Raw genomic sequence first — 14981 nt, forward strand, 5'->3', positions numbered from 1 at the left:
ATGGACTCAGTGCTGCAATAGGTTTAAATTTTTTTAAGTATCCTTGCTTTAAAGATTTTCTTGGCAAGAGAAAGACAAGGTTTTACCACACAAGATTTTAAGTATGTTACAAAAAGTTTATTAACTCCATGCATTTTTTAACAAGTCCTGTAAAAACATTGCTGGAGAGACTGTTTGCAATAAACAGCAAATCTATCTCAAAATACTAATTTCAAAGTAAATCCTATGTGAAAGTGAAGGTCAGCTACTACAGAACTCTTTGAAGGCAATGAAAGGCCATCAGTTATGGCCCCCAAAACCAGTATATCCTGAAGAATCATTATCTTTGCAGAGACATCAGCACTGAAGAGAACAGTAGAGGTGACTGTCAGTCACTTTAGGAGCAAAGGTCCAGGCTATCAGAGACTCCTCTTCCTCCCACTGTACACCTCTTACTGCTGCACCTGATGATGACAAAAATGAAGCCTCAACCACTACTTCCAGCACACCTGCACAAAGGAGAGATCACAAGATAGCCTATTTTGACAGTTTTTTGTGTTTTAGTCTATTTAATTTTTGAGCTTAATTATGGGAGAGTAACACAGAAACTCCAATGCAAAATGGTTCTGCTTTATTTTTCATCAGGCAAATGCAGACTGCTAACATTAGGTTATCACCAGTTCTTCTTTCTGCAATGAAGTAAGAACCAGCAGGCAACATGTCAACTAGGAAATGTTTTCTGTAGCAGTATTTCAATAATAAAAGGAGGAAAAATGTACCATTTGTAAAGCCAAAGAGAAGTAGGATCATGCAAATACAGATGCATACTGACACACTAAATACTTATTCTTGCCCCAAGTGGGTAAAGGGAGCTTCAGAGAATTTCTACTTCCTAAATATTAACCTGAAAGTAAAGTAAATATTGTGAACATTACAGCTCCTTATTCAGGTCAGATACTTTCACAGCATACCATACACTTTCTTGCAATTACTCTTGAGTAACGAGGCCTTTAATGTGTTTAATAAGAGTGTACTCCAAGTCTGCCTTTACAAGCAGCTTAAACCACCACAGCCAGTGCAGACACACACCCTCTATCCACAACTACATTAACTGGACAAATTAGCACCCCAGAACCCCTAATTGCAGTCCTTCATTACTGTCAGTGTTCCCCTAGCCCACTGCAGTACAAACAAAGCCACTTCAGCTTCCATTTGGCAGTAAAACACAAACACAAGCAGGTCATACACCGTATTTTATGATCAAGTCTTTGACCAAAAACAGGTTTTAATGCCAGGGACAAACTATCATGACCAAGTCATTTCTTCAAACTAAATTTCAACTCTGACATAAACTTTACTTAAGAGTATAGCTGTGATTCTCATGAAGACTATTGAGATTTACACCATCTTAAGTAGTAAGCTACCTAAAAAGAAAAAATTTCTATTTTTTCATTATAAAGACACATGAGCTAACATTTCAGCTAAGTGCTTTTGAGGAAAAGCAGTAAAAAGAATAAAAAATCTCTCTAAAAGAATCATGCATTAAAGTTATTTGAGGCAGAGAAAAACATCTGAAGAAGCTTTTTTATTCTTTAACAACAAGAAGAGACACACACGCATTCTGGACTTTCCAGCCACCTGCAGCCAGTGGATGGTCACTCTGATTTCCCTTGTGTCATTGGCTCTAGTCCTCTTTTTTACTCACTACCTAATTATTCACTTCAAACCTCCCTTTTCCTACACATGTAAAGAAACAAAGACAGCTGACATACTAGACACAAACAAAATCTAGCAACAGACTCCTAATACTAAACTCAAGCATCTCATTTTTTTAATTGCCCTTTTTGATGAAAAGTTTAAAGTTAAGAATGTAAGAATTTATTTCTGACTGCATTAGAACATATAGACAGCTGTTCAGTCCACAATCACATCAGGTTTACTCCCTAATGAGCTCAACAGCTGAATGCTGGTTCAGAATCCTGAGGAATGAGGTTTAGCATTTGCTTAACCAGTTTAAAGTTTCTGGGACAGCAGCAACCAGCAGTGAGGAGCTGACAGTGAGGGACAGGAAAGAGCAAATCCAATGCACTTCAGCTACCTCAGCTCCAAGGCCAGTTCCTTAGTTTGAGCTGCTGATGTTTAGTTTAAGCTGCTGGTGGAGTTCAGCTCCAAACAAAAAATACACGCTCTGTTCTGCCAATGGTGATCCAAGGATGGAATCTCGGGTCACATGGTACCTTCCCAAATCCTCAGAGCCAGGAGTCAGAGCAGCCCCTCCAACAACACCTTCCAAAAGGTGACAACAAATTCTGCTGCTAAACTTCTCTTCACAGCAGGAAACACTGGGAAGTGTCTACTGCTACTGCAAGGAAGCCATTGCTACAAAAGAAGTACCTTGAACAGTCATGCTTGTTCCTACAGAGAAGGTATCTTCCCCCCCATCCTTTGGTGAACAGTATCACACACATAAAAAGTCTGGAACAAATACACAGGAGGAATTTTTTTATAAACTCAGTGAAAGAAAGCCTACTATAATAAAAGAATTATTTTTAAAAAAAAAGTTTCAGAAAAGGTTTTCTGACAAACAGATTTTAAGACCAAAGAACTTTTGAGATACAAAGAAATTATTCAGACATAGTTTTAAGAGTGTGTGTGAAGGTGTGGTATGATGAATCTTGCTCCAAAATACATTTTAAGCCATAGGGACAAGACAAGGACTGCAGAAAAACTGTTGCTTTTCTCTGCAAGATTTATTATGTAGTTTTGGTCAGGCCAACCTCTCTGATGTACATCAGTTCTCAGTGTTTTGCTTATACACAGTCCTGGATAAAAGGTAACTAAGCCATACTACTTGGACTGTTTTGGGTCCAGTGATCAGAACTTACCTTTACATATGCTCAGTACTAAGCTGTGGAAGGCTCAAACCCAGCAGCTTCCCCCCACTTCATTCCAGACAAGCATCCCAAGTTCACTACAGCTGCCTTTATAAAGCAGCCTAAACAATTAAAGAGAAACAGAAGGTGAAGAACAGTGATTCTAGAAAAGCCAGAGGGATTCAGCCCTGAATCACAGCAAGGGACACAGGACAGAAAACACTCCTGATTCCTTCCCTCTCTGATTTATTAACACTGAATCCAGACTTGCAAAAACACACCACATGCAGAACACAAACACCTAGGCAGCAATGTACATCCACTGGATTGCAGATCATCCCAGGAGAAAGAATCCAAGGCCCTGGAAAGCCACTGACCTTCCAGAAAGAAACTGCTTTGCAGACCTGATAGATTCAAAAATTTCCTCTGCAAACTGGTCTCCAAAAGCAAACATAATTTTTTACATAAATCAGTCTTCAGAAGCAGTTACCAGATTTTTTTTGTATTTACTTCCAGTTTGTGTCCAATAAGTATTTCAAAGTTACTGCTCTAGGTCACTGTTTGTAGAAAGAAAAAAAAAAACTTTTGCTTCAGTATTATAAGCACTTAAAAAATTAGAAAATGTGGAGCTATGAAAAGACAGCAATTAACGAAAATAAAGGTTGACCTATTTTCAGTAAGCAACAAGAAACATGTTATGAAAGGAAGTCTTAACTGCTTGAAAGAAGATAATAAAGAGTAGGCTAATTCATATTTTTTAGCAGAGAAACAAAATCATCCTGTATTATGGACAGGCTTGTATTAAAGGCAGACTTCAAGGCCATACAGTTGACCTGAAAATCTCAAACTGCAAAAAACCCCAAAAAACCTGGGAAATAAGTTATACCTATTTTCAGAACTATGGTTCCTCAAGAGAATCTCTGGGACCTTTGTGAAGAGGAAGGTCCAATAGAGCTTTGCAGAAATTTGTCTTCTGCTAACTGAAGTCTGAAGTAGAAATACACACCAAAAGGCAAGGTTTATTCCCTTTTTTCAGCTACAGGATACAGTGCATGCCAGCAAAATGAGCATTAAACTGATAAACCTTGCAATCACTCCCTGACTCAGATTTCCAGATTACTGAAGTGACTCTAACTCACCCCTCAGGGAATGGACATGGACAGTGCCACAAACACATAACAGAAATGTACCAAAACTCTGGCTCCCACCCCATCAGCTCCTTACTTTTAACGGGGGACACCTTCCCCAGAAAGCCAGAAGTGCTGCAAAGACACAAAGCTTCACCTTTTCAATGCTTCTTCACTGAAAGGCTAAACCTGATAAAATTCCATATGATTCTCTATGTTGAGGCAGTACAGCTCACCAGCTGCCCCAAAACCCCTGCTGAGTGGCATTTGCAGAAGAAATTTCTAGATGTCATAAATCAGTTTGTTTAAATCTCACTAACCACAACAGCACTACAATTTCAGATTTAATCTCAACTTCTGTGTAATCTTTTTATAAGAAACTCTCTTGTGCTCATACTAAAAACTGTTGTATTATCCACACATTGTTTCCCAGTCTTATCTCTGCCAGTGAAATACTACGTAAAGCACAAAATGGAAAAAAACAACCATTTATCTGGCTTACTGATACAATTTCCCAGGAATAAAGTCAACTTAATAAGCAACAGAGTTGTATCACTGTATTTTAAACACATACATATATATACATTAAAAATCCTCCTTATTTCCAGGAAAGCACTGTTCAGAACAGCAATCTTTCCAAATTAAAAAAAAAAAAAAGCACAAAACACAACAACAAAACAAAACAAACTCACAAAAAAAAAAAAAAAAGGGCAAAAAACCCCACAAAGTAACCACTGACTTATTTTGGCAAGACTGTCTCCTGTGAGAAAGCAAACCTCCACTATGTAGCCAACAGCAAATAATTAGTCTATTCATGATGGCAAACTGTTTGGAATTGTTGTACTGGGTGCCTAGATACAGAGGTTTCTCCAGATCTTTTTACACATCAATAGCCAAAATCGATCTCATAGCCAAAGAAGAGCAATTTAAGGAAAACAGAATCAAAAAAAGAGCTACACAAACAAGAAAATGTCTGTTCTCCTTCAAAAACATAACTACATCTGCATCTCCTCAAATACGTGATAAGCAGCACTTGTCAAACACACCTCAGTGTGAATACTGAGACATTTAGTGGAAAGGAGAGAACCAGCTTTCCCGACTTCAATCCCTGTGTTACACACAACCCACTTATATATTACACAGTCACAGTCAGTATGGAGTTGCTTGAGGGGAGAAAATACTGCTTTTATTTAGCTTAAAGTTAAAATCACAGAGGTGAAAAGCCATTCTCAGAGGAATGGTGGACATATGGTGGGTACTGAGCTGGAGCATGACTCAAGCAAGGCAAACTGAAAAAACTGATTTCACCCCCTAAAATGTACATACTGGGTAGCAGAAGCAACATGAACACTAGATGAAATGCCAGGTAAGTGAAAGCATGTCAGGAAAGCTGCTGGCTACAAAAACATCCTCCCAGCAAACTGGGGGCTTCCTTCTGTTTATTGGTACAATTTGAGAAAGCAGGAGTCATGGATGACAAGCTACACCTTAGACAAAACAAAGTTAAAAACAAGGTTGGTGGGATTTTTTTCAACAATTATTTAAATAATTTTTCAGGCATAAGATTTGTCCACACACAGAAGTGAGACATCAGTAGGAGAACAGAGCACACAAGCACACTTGCCTCTTGCTGCCACAGACTGATTCATGTTGTTTCAAAGTACAGTTGATGTTCGCTTAGCCAATTAGTGTTTAACCAACCTAAGGAAATATATGTTATTCTCAGCCACTTAGGAGAAACTTTTCTCCTATATATTCCCTTCCAAAGAATATAACAGGTAAGTGTTTTTCTGCTACTCTAGAGGGATGTTAACAGTCTTCATGGTTATTTTATTAAAAACAAAAATAAGACAACAAACCACACTTTATACATCAAGTTCTAGCAAACAGGTTTACTCATTTAAGCAGCAGCTCATGCTACCTCAAGGATAAAGCAACTCTAGTACACTTTCACACTGCTTCCCTGACATCAACTGAAAACTAACACTTTAATTTCTGCAGCCAGTAATTCATTTTTAACTTTGGAAGATATAAAGTAGCAAGTAAGAGTACGCAATTTTTCAGAGCCAGTATTTGACAAACCCAACTTGCTTTTTTTGTTGTTGCTACATGATGCATGCAGGCAGCATTCAAACTGAAACCACTCACCAGCCAAGTTACCCAACTGTATCACCACTCAAAAATATAATGACCTATATTCCAGATGAAAGCATAAGCATAATGCAATCCTTGTTTTAAGGAGATTATTTAATAGTTTATTCCCTAACTGTAAAAACAACAGTGTGAGTCTAATGCAGCCAACAAAACAACCTCTGTCCATTAAATAAATTGAGTATTTCAACCAGGAATTTTCTTCCCGTGCTGCTATGTCCAGAAATAATTACATGATGTAGAGCAAAAGAGTCCATATGGAAGAGCAGTATGAGACAAGGCAGCAGCGATCCCAGGTGCCAGTCCTTTTCTGTGCCAAACAAGCGCCTTATCCTGTGTCACCACACCACTGAAACCCAACAGCAATCCTGACTCCCTGCCCTGCACTGACTGCCCCCAGGATTAGTAAAATTCTTGTTCCTCCAAGCCAGAATTGGAGGTTACAACAATTATTACCTTGAGGTTTGCAACGTGCATTCTGGGAATATCAGGTTTTGCAGATTTAACTTGAAATCACAATGATTTGTTCTTAAGCTCATTAGGCACCTCTGTACCAAGTGCAGACAGTGTTTCTCAGGAGCTGTCACCCTGCAGTCAGTGCAGCACTGACTGTGGCATGGACTAGACAATGTTTCATGGTCCTTTCTAATCTCATTCTCCTTAGATTTTTTTTTTTAAATCTTACATCTTTAATTCTAATAGTTGTCCAAGGCAATCACAAGTTGTAAGTGAACAACAACACTAGGCACTTTTTTAATAGCTCAATCACAGATTTTCCAAAGTGGCAAGGACTATGAGTTTTAATTTGGCAGATATATCTAGACTTCTACTGCTGTTGTATCAGAACTGTAGTTTCAACTGTGTCCGTGAAACTCAATAAGCACAAACCCCTCTCCCTTTATAATATGAAACAAAACCAAGCTTCTTGGTAAAAATAAAATACTCCCACCTAAGTTTAAAATAAATTTTCACATCTATTTAAAACCCTTTAGGTCCGAAGCCAAGATTGTACGTTGCCACTTGAACACAGAAATATTAAGATAAAACAAGAAAAGATGGAGACAGAAACCATAGTTATTTTAAAGACCAAGTGAAACCTTCTGGAGGTTACCTGCTTGAAGTTGAGAAACAGGAAACAATGTGCATGACAACGAAAAGCCACACCAAGGGACCCTCTTCTGAACCACTGTCCTTCCCAGCTCTGTGTATGATGAAGTGCACTAGTTCAACTACCACTAATTTTTATTTGACCAGTGAATTCTCAACATGCTCCACATGTCACAACTAATCTGCTGGCATTTCACACTGCTAAGCCAAGTTTTCATACATATATTCCACAATGCAGCTCTGTTGTTCATTCCAAAGGCCTTGACAGGTCTTAGAAAATGGAGAATGGAAATTCATAGAAGATAGTAAGACCATTTCCTCAACAGAAAGATGATCTTCCATCAGTAAGAAGAGGTCAATAAGCAACCAAACATACCCAGCACTAACACATCACTCTATCCCCTTCATCATACTATAATAAAAAAAGTAAAGGCCTTCCTTCACTTCCTGTTTTTTGCTTTTTCCATCTGAAGCCTGAAGAAGCAAATCACTTTGCTCATTACATTGATCAAGAGGAGGAAAAACCAAGGTTTCTCCTGAACATTCAAATCACTGTTAAAAGTCTTTCAAATTACCTAAACTCTTCCAGGAACTAGTATGAGCTGTGCATAAGAGAGCTTCTAGAACACAAGCACCAAGGAATGATGTGGACCTTCCTCAGCTCAAAGAGACTTACTGGTTTTTTAAATGACAGTGTACTTGTTGAGGCGATTTCTCCATGTGATCAAATTCACTAATCAAATTATTTCAAATTCATTCTGTAATTCAAATCAGAACTGAAGCTTGGAAAGGTAATATGAAAGCAATCAACTAATCCCTATACAAAAACTTGCTCATGGAATTAATAAACAATTAAGAAAAATTTATAATTCTGACCAAAAAAACCACTTGACCTAAAGGAAGTATCCTCCAAATCTGTATGAGCAAGTAATTGAAAAAGGTATATAAAGAAAGATGTTTTCAGTGCACTACCTGCAGTTACCTTCAATTCCTTGAAGCTGCTAGTAAACACATCTCAGAGTACTACAGAAGAGACTCAAAAAGTCACCTTCATGCAATGATTACAGGAAATAAAAGGTTCCAACAGATCAATTAATCTGGGGCTGCCAATGAAAAGTTTTTTTCAAGTAATCAAAATCAGTAAATAGAATTGCTATAAAGGACAAAATCAGTGTTAAAAACAAAAACAGACATCTTAGATCCTTCTCAGGATTAAACTATCACTGGGCTCAAGGAAAAATGTCTCAATTTAATTTTTTTTTAAATAAATAAACTTGGCCTCTTGGCCAGATTACCATTATGTAGACCTTATACACCTCACTCATAATATTGAATAAATCTTGTGGATTAGTTTTGGCCTAAACCTCAAATTACTCTACAACAGCCTATAAAAATCAGAGAATAAACTCTTGCTGAGGAAATGTGTCTGAAATACTGTAGCATAGCTGCTTATATCATAACAGCAAAAAATCTTGCAAAAATACAGCAAAAGTTATTGATTTTCTTGTCTCACATTAGCCAACAATCATGAACAAACCCAGTACCTATCTGATGAGGCTGGCTATCCATAGCAGTCTGAATTTAAAGTGTTTTGTCACATTTCTAGTTTGATAAATTCACTTGATTGCATAAAAAAAGACATGAGAGGCCAAAAATCTGTGTTTACTATGCCTTTTTTTCTTAATCAGTTTGTCTCTCAAAGTTTCAGAGAGCTTCTGAAATATTACCACACTGTACCATCAGTTTCAACATAAAATGATGCATGGTGTTCATTAAATGTAGATATGAAAACTTACTATCCATGTTTACATACTGAATACTTCTACAGAATACTTTTACTTAAGGAAACAAAGAGATGAAGTTACAGGCAGCTACTCTAAAAGTAAAACTTCACAGAAAGGTGAAGTAGAACAAAGGGCCATGCTCTATGAAGTGGTTAAATAAAGCAGTCTTTTCCACCTTGTTTTCAGCATCCCACCCCTGTCTCCTTGAAGCGAGAGTGTTAAGTTATGGACAAGCTACTGAAAGGCCAAACACACATTTAAGAGACTGCAACTACCAAAGGCAGAGTGTCCCAATCGGCCTCAGAGCCAGAGAGGGCAGCATTGCCTTGCCAGGTACAAACCCATGGAATAAATAAAGCATTTTCAATGCAAGGAATCCAAACCTGTCCAGCATTGCCTTGCCAGGTACAAACCCATGGAATAAATAAAGCATTTTCAATGCAAGGAATCCAAACCTGTCCAGCATTGCCTTGCCAGGTACAAACCCATGGAATAAATAAAGCATTTTCAATGCAAGGAATCCAAACCTGTCCAGCATTGCCTTGCCAGGTACAAACCCATGGAATAAATAAAGCATTTTCAATGCAAGGAATCCAAACCTGTCCAGCATTGCCTTGCCAGGTACAAACCCATGGAATAAATAAAGCATTTTCAATGCAAGGAATCCAAACCTGTCCAGCATTACCTTGCCAGGTACAAACCCATGGAATAAATAAAGCATTTTCAATGCAAGGAATCCAAACCTGTCCAGCATTGCCTTGCCAGGTACAAACCCATGGAATAAATAAAGCATTTTCAATGCAAGGAATCCAAACCTGTCCAGCATTGCCTTGCCAGGTACAAACCCATGGAATAAATAAAGCATTTTCAATGCAAGGAATCCAAACCTGTCACAGCACATGTTGCAGTCAGGATGGCCATGATTCAGAGCATCACCATACAACTTCAGAAAGCTTCAGCCCACACAAAGTAACACCAAGCCACTTCAGAAGGCTGCGAGCTCTGTTCCTCTTGTTCTTTAGCCCAACCTTTTATCCCCTCATGTTCACACATTGCACCTGTGTGCCCTCTGTTCCCTTTGGTGGTTGCTGGGTGCACCTGGGCACTCCATGGCTCATTGCTGTCAATGCTGCTCACCTGCTTCTCACAGCTGTGCCCACTGGGGATGAGGCTGGGCTGCAGCCCCACTCCCAGTTTCCACAAACTGTGTGCCTGCACAAACCTAAATATGAAGTGTGACCTAGAAGAGAACCAGCATCCCATCCCTCATCCGAGTCTGTGCAAAGTCATCAGTGGGGTGTTCAGAAGCCCCAGCAAAAGCAATGATAATAAACTGCACAATTGCACTGTGCTAATGTAGAACTGCTGTGGCACCTCACATGAATTTCCCGGGAAATGTACATAGTAACTCACCTGCTCCTTCCATATTCCCCAGTAAGACTCCTGGAGCTTAACTACTGCCAGAAACAACAAAAAACAGAATCACAAAGGCCAGAGAGAGAAACTGGGAGAGACTGCTGGAACAAGGACCACTTGAATTTGCCTTATAATACCCTTTGATTTCTCTGGCTACTACCAGAAGCTCAATTCTAAACCACACTTCAGTCTGACCCCTTTATGTTCAGTCTGACTTACTGATGTCTCAATATGATGAAAAAAAAAAGAATCAGAAAGGAGAAGCTATAAGGGTCAAAAGCAAATTATCACTCCAAGCAACTATGGATAACTTCCAACTTCACGTTACTGTTTTGAAACTTGACAAAATATTTTCTGGGACATTTTGATCAACTCATTTCCCCTTTCCCCTCACAGTTTCTATACACATCTAATAGGAATAAACAGTAAGATTTAACCTCCAAAACAATGTAAAAATCAGTTGCTGACTTCCATTCCTTACTTGTTTCCTCAGAATTGTTTAACAGTTATGTCCAAGAATAATTCTAGTTATCAGTTCCTGTCTTCTTGTGAGTTTATACTGCCAACACTAATTTTTAACAATTAGGATCAATTATGGCAGGGTTAAAAACACCTCTTATGGTATGAGTGCACCTCTATGAGCAAACACAAACTCTCTACATAAACAGGAGGGACCAATGTCACCAGACTGCCTGACCCAAGTTCCAGCTGAAGTTTTACTCCAAAAACAACTGCTAGCACACACAAAACTTCTCATTCGACTCCACTGCTGTTTTTAACAAACACTTAAGTTCAAGCAGAAGTACTGAAAAGCTACCCAGATTTCAGTAGTATCTGGAAGATTCATGAAGTGGAAAATGGCCTTAAAAAAGCTGCAAATCTTCCTACCTTCTCTGCTAAGACCACACTTCACTACCAAGCACCAAAGTGAGCACAACAATGCACAGAACACAGCCCAAACTCAGCAGCCAGCACAGGGGGCAGCTATGCAGCACTGCCACCAACCAGTTATTTGAGAGCTCTCTTCAAAATAACAGGAAATAATGAAAGTATACACCAGTGGAACAAAATAAAATGAAGGGTTTACAGAATGAAAAAAAAAATCTGCTTCCTGCCACATGCATCTCAGGTCAGTCTAAATCATATAATCTTGTGTTTGTTTCTCAGTAACAGCTAATTAAAAAACTCCAAGCTTCTACGGAAAAAAATACCAGCTTGCAGCATTCGAACTCTTAATAAAGGGAAATACACCAATATCTTATTTAAATACAAAGAAAAAATTATTATTTTCCAAATGATTTTCAAATTTTAGCCAGCTTTTAAATTTCTCCAGAATTTTCATTTCTTCTAAATTAAAATTCTGGACCTTGTATTTTGTATCTAAATACACACAGCAAGAGACAAAGCACTGGATTAAGAATATTTGCATTTTATTTTCACACTGATTTGCCTGCAGAGGCTTGAGCACTGAAAAGGGACAGCACAGCTTCTGCCCTAATTAAAACCTCAGCATGAGAATAAAGAGTTAGAAAACAAAGAGAAAAATAACACATACATAGTTTTAAAATTGTAATGTATTTGTTGAAAATATGTACTTGTATTTTTACATATTTGTGTACTGCAACAGATCTGTGGCTCTCAGCAAAAACATTTTATCTAATTTCAGAAAAAAACTAATATTTTGCATAGGCAATAGAAGTACAAATTAGAACTGTCTTACTTACTATGCTGAAATAGAGAATAACAAGATATCAGATCTCTGCAAAGTGCAATAATCAAGTCAAAATATTTAAATTGATCTTCTTTAAACTGTTTTCCACTGAAGGAACTTCAGAAAAGGCAGATTGCTACAGAATTTATAACCAAAACATTCAAACCCCGCTGGAAACACGCGGCTCTTACAACACTGTGAAGCTGTAACACCTCCTGAGTAATTGTACCTAAAAGAAAAGCAAAGCATTCAAATGTAACTACTACTCAAATAAACATTGTAGGGAACAGAGGAGGAAATTCATTTCTGGTTAAAACAAAAACCAATTTACCAGAACAGGACCCATTTCCCTAAACAGTAGCAAGGATTATCAAAACGAACTATACAATTAGTTTACACTAAAAGGCAATCCTTTGAATAAGATTCTTGGACAAGGCCTCAACTCCCATTCTTTTTCCTTCCAAAATGAAAAATTAAGTCATATGCATGGGCAACTGCAACAGATCAGCATCTGCAATTTGCTTTCTACCCCTAAAGAAATCTGGCTATGTGACTTAAGGTTCATAGAACAGATATGACCTTATCAGAAAGGTCAGCAATACTTGAACTGAAAGCACAGCTACCTAACTTAGCTCAACAACCTGAAAGTCAGAGGTTTAAGCATCACTTACCACTGACAAGAAGTGTAACCTCATGACTATTCCATAATTACTAAGTAATTGTCTTCTGGAAACTTGTACCATCACACCTTACAATACAACATACAGAGGTTTTGTAGATTAAAGAATAAATAAATAAATAAATAAACAAACACACACACAAAATGTAAGAGACATTCTGAGAGCAGTGTGTGTTTGTTTATTTACCTGCAAGAGAAGACCACGGATTGGTCATGACTGATTACTCAAAACTGATTTCTTTCATCACAAGAATTAATACTACACAAGTTTTATAGCACGGGCTAAGAAGGGACTTTGTTGTCAGTCACATTCACATTGATTTCATTCCTCACCTGTGTCACTGACACACTGTATGCCAGCAACCAACTTGTTTCACTTCTAAGCCCAAGAGTGACATGGAAACCTCACTAAGCCATTCAGCAAATGGCCTTCAAGATCCACTCTTAGATTCACTCACTGACTGAAATCCTGTTCTGACAGTTCACTGCTTCTTAAAAACACCTTTCCCTTTCCTTTTCTCTGCCCTTTTACCTTTTCTTCTCTAGTTAGAAATCATGTGGGAGATAGCAAGAATTTGAGCAATTAAGACAGGAAGCTGTCCACCATCATTAGTAATGAGCTCTACTATTTAAGAGTTTGACAGTAGCCTAATGTAAAATGAAAGATCACACATGAAGGCAAATGTGCAATTATAATTTTACCATTAATTACCACAGTTCATGTGCACTGTTTTGCATCAAAGTGTAACTCCACTTCAAAGTCTTTCTACTACACCAGAACTCCCAACCATGGGAGTATTGGGTAGTTCTAGTCCAAACAGATACCAAACAGATACCAACAGATACCAAAGCCCTATTTGGACAGAGCAGCCAGACCAGTAACTGACATACCCAAGGCTTTATCTTGATACCACTGAATCACCAGAACATCAGCATAAATCACGCTTAAACCAGTTAGGAAACTGTAGGATACATCAAGCATCTGCAGAGGGTTTAAACTAACCAAGAACTTCATTTCAGACTGTCTGTCTACACAGATTGTAACTCAAGAACTCATTCCCTTATTTGTCTTGAATAAAAAATACTTCGATTTCCAAGATTTTAATTTATCCCAATGATTTCTCAAATGGATTTACGCATCAACAGAAAATAATTAAATTAATTCCAACTGGAAGCATTTATGTACAGATGGATCAAGTATTTATCCACCCATCTTGCTGTTAAATATCAACATGTCCTTTTCAATGAAAGGGGAAGGCCATACACCAAAGCTGTCAATTTCTACGTGGAGTTAGTTATTTTAGTGATGGGGGAAGAAAATGAATTTGAAAAAAAAAGGTAAGTGGATCATTTTTCTCATTGCTTTGTCTCCTTGGTACAAATTGCACTCTACATCTCAGGCATGGCTTAGTCCCTTATACAAGAGCTTGATACTGCTTGCTGCTTGTTTAGGGGGAACTGAAATCTTTCATTCAACCTCAACAAGCTGAAGTTAGAATCATTCATTAACCAACACTTCAACTAATTTCCAAGTTTTACATATTTACAGATACAAAAGTTTTGATCTCTGCTTCACAAGCACCCAGCAGGCAGATGCTGGAGAAGCTACCCAAGAGCAGCCCAAAGACACAGGCTTTATGATGGCATTGGGAAAAATCAACACTGGCAGCAGAAGGAAAGGTAAGGAAGAAGTGCTCTCTGTGCTCAGTGGAACAAGTCACCTGTTAACAAAGTACATGGAAAAGGATAACATACCTTTGCTGCCCCAGTTTTCACTGGCAAGGTCCACTCAGAAGTCTTCCAGACCCCTGAGCCCAGTAACAGCCTGGGAGAGAGAAGTCCCCTCCAAAAGAGAAAGATGAAGTTTGGAAGCACTTCAGGAAATTGGAAACATACAATCTATGTAACCAGATGGGCTATATCTAAGACTCCTGAGGGAGCTGGCCAGTGTAGCTGAGATACCACACTCTATCACTTTTTAAAAGGCCACGAGACTGTGAGAGGCTCCTTCTGACTAGAAAAAAGGCAAATATGACAACCAATTTCAACAGCAAGGAGGATCCAGGCAACCACAGATCAGCCAGCCCAGCCTAAGTCCATGAGAGGATTATAGAGCAAATCCTCCGGGAAGGCATCCCTCTGCTCAAGAAGCAC

At 38.4% G+C, this 14981-nt stretch overlaps 1 protein-coding gene across 4 annotated transcripts in view; it reads right to left on the bottom strand.

The window, feature by feature from the left end:
- The window catches only part of RABGAP1L (RAB GTPase activating protein 1 like), a 224425-nt gene extending 213075 nt beyond the window's left edge, over nt 1-11350 (bottom strand). For 2 of the 4 annotated variants that reach the window (XM_068199460.1, XM_068199463.1), the window contains exon 1: nt 9909-9952. The gene's annotated coding sequence lies outside the window, so the exon portion shown is untranslated. Of the gene's footprint in view, nt 1-4076; nt 4096-9908; nt 9953-11325 lie in introns of those variants that run through there. The other 2 variants (XM_068199461.1, XM_068199462.1) reach the window with 2 other exon arrangements.
- Nucleotides 11351-14981: the final 3631 nt, after the last annotated feature.

Source organism: Anomalospiza imberbis, chromosome 9, assembly GCF_031753505.1.
Source record: "Anomalospiza imberbis isolate Cuckoo-Finch-1a 21T00152 chromosome 9, ASM3175350v1, whole genome shotgun sequence".
Classification (NCBI taxonomy): Eukaryota; Metazoa; Chordata; class Aves; order Passeriformes; family Viduidae; genus Anomalospiza; species Anomalospiza imberbis.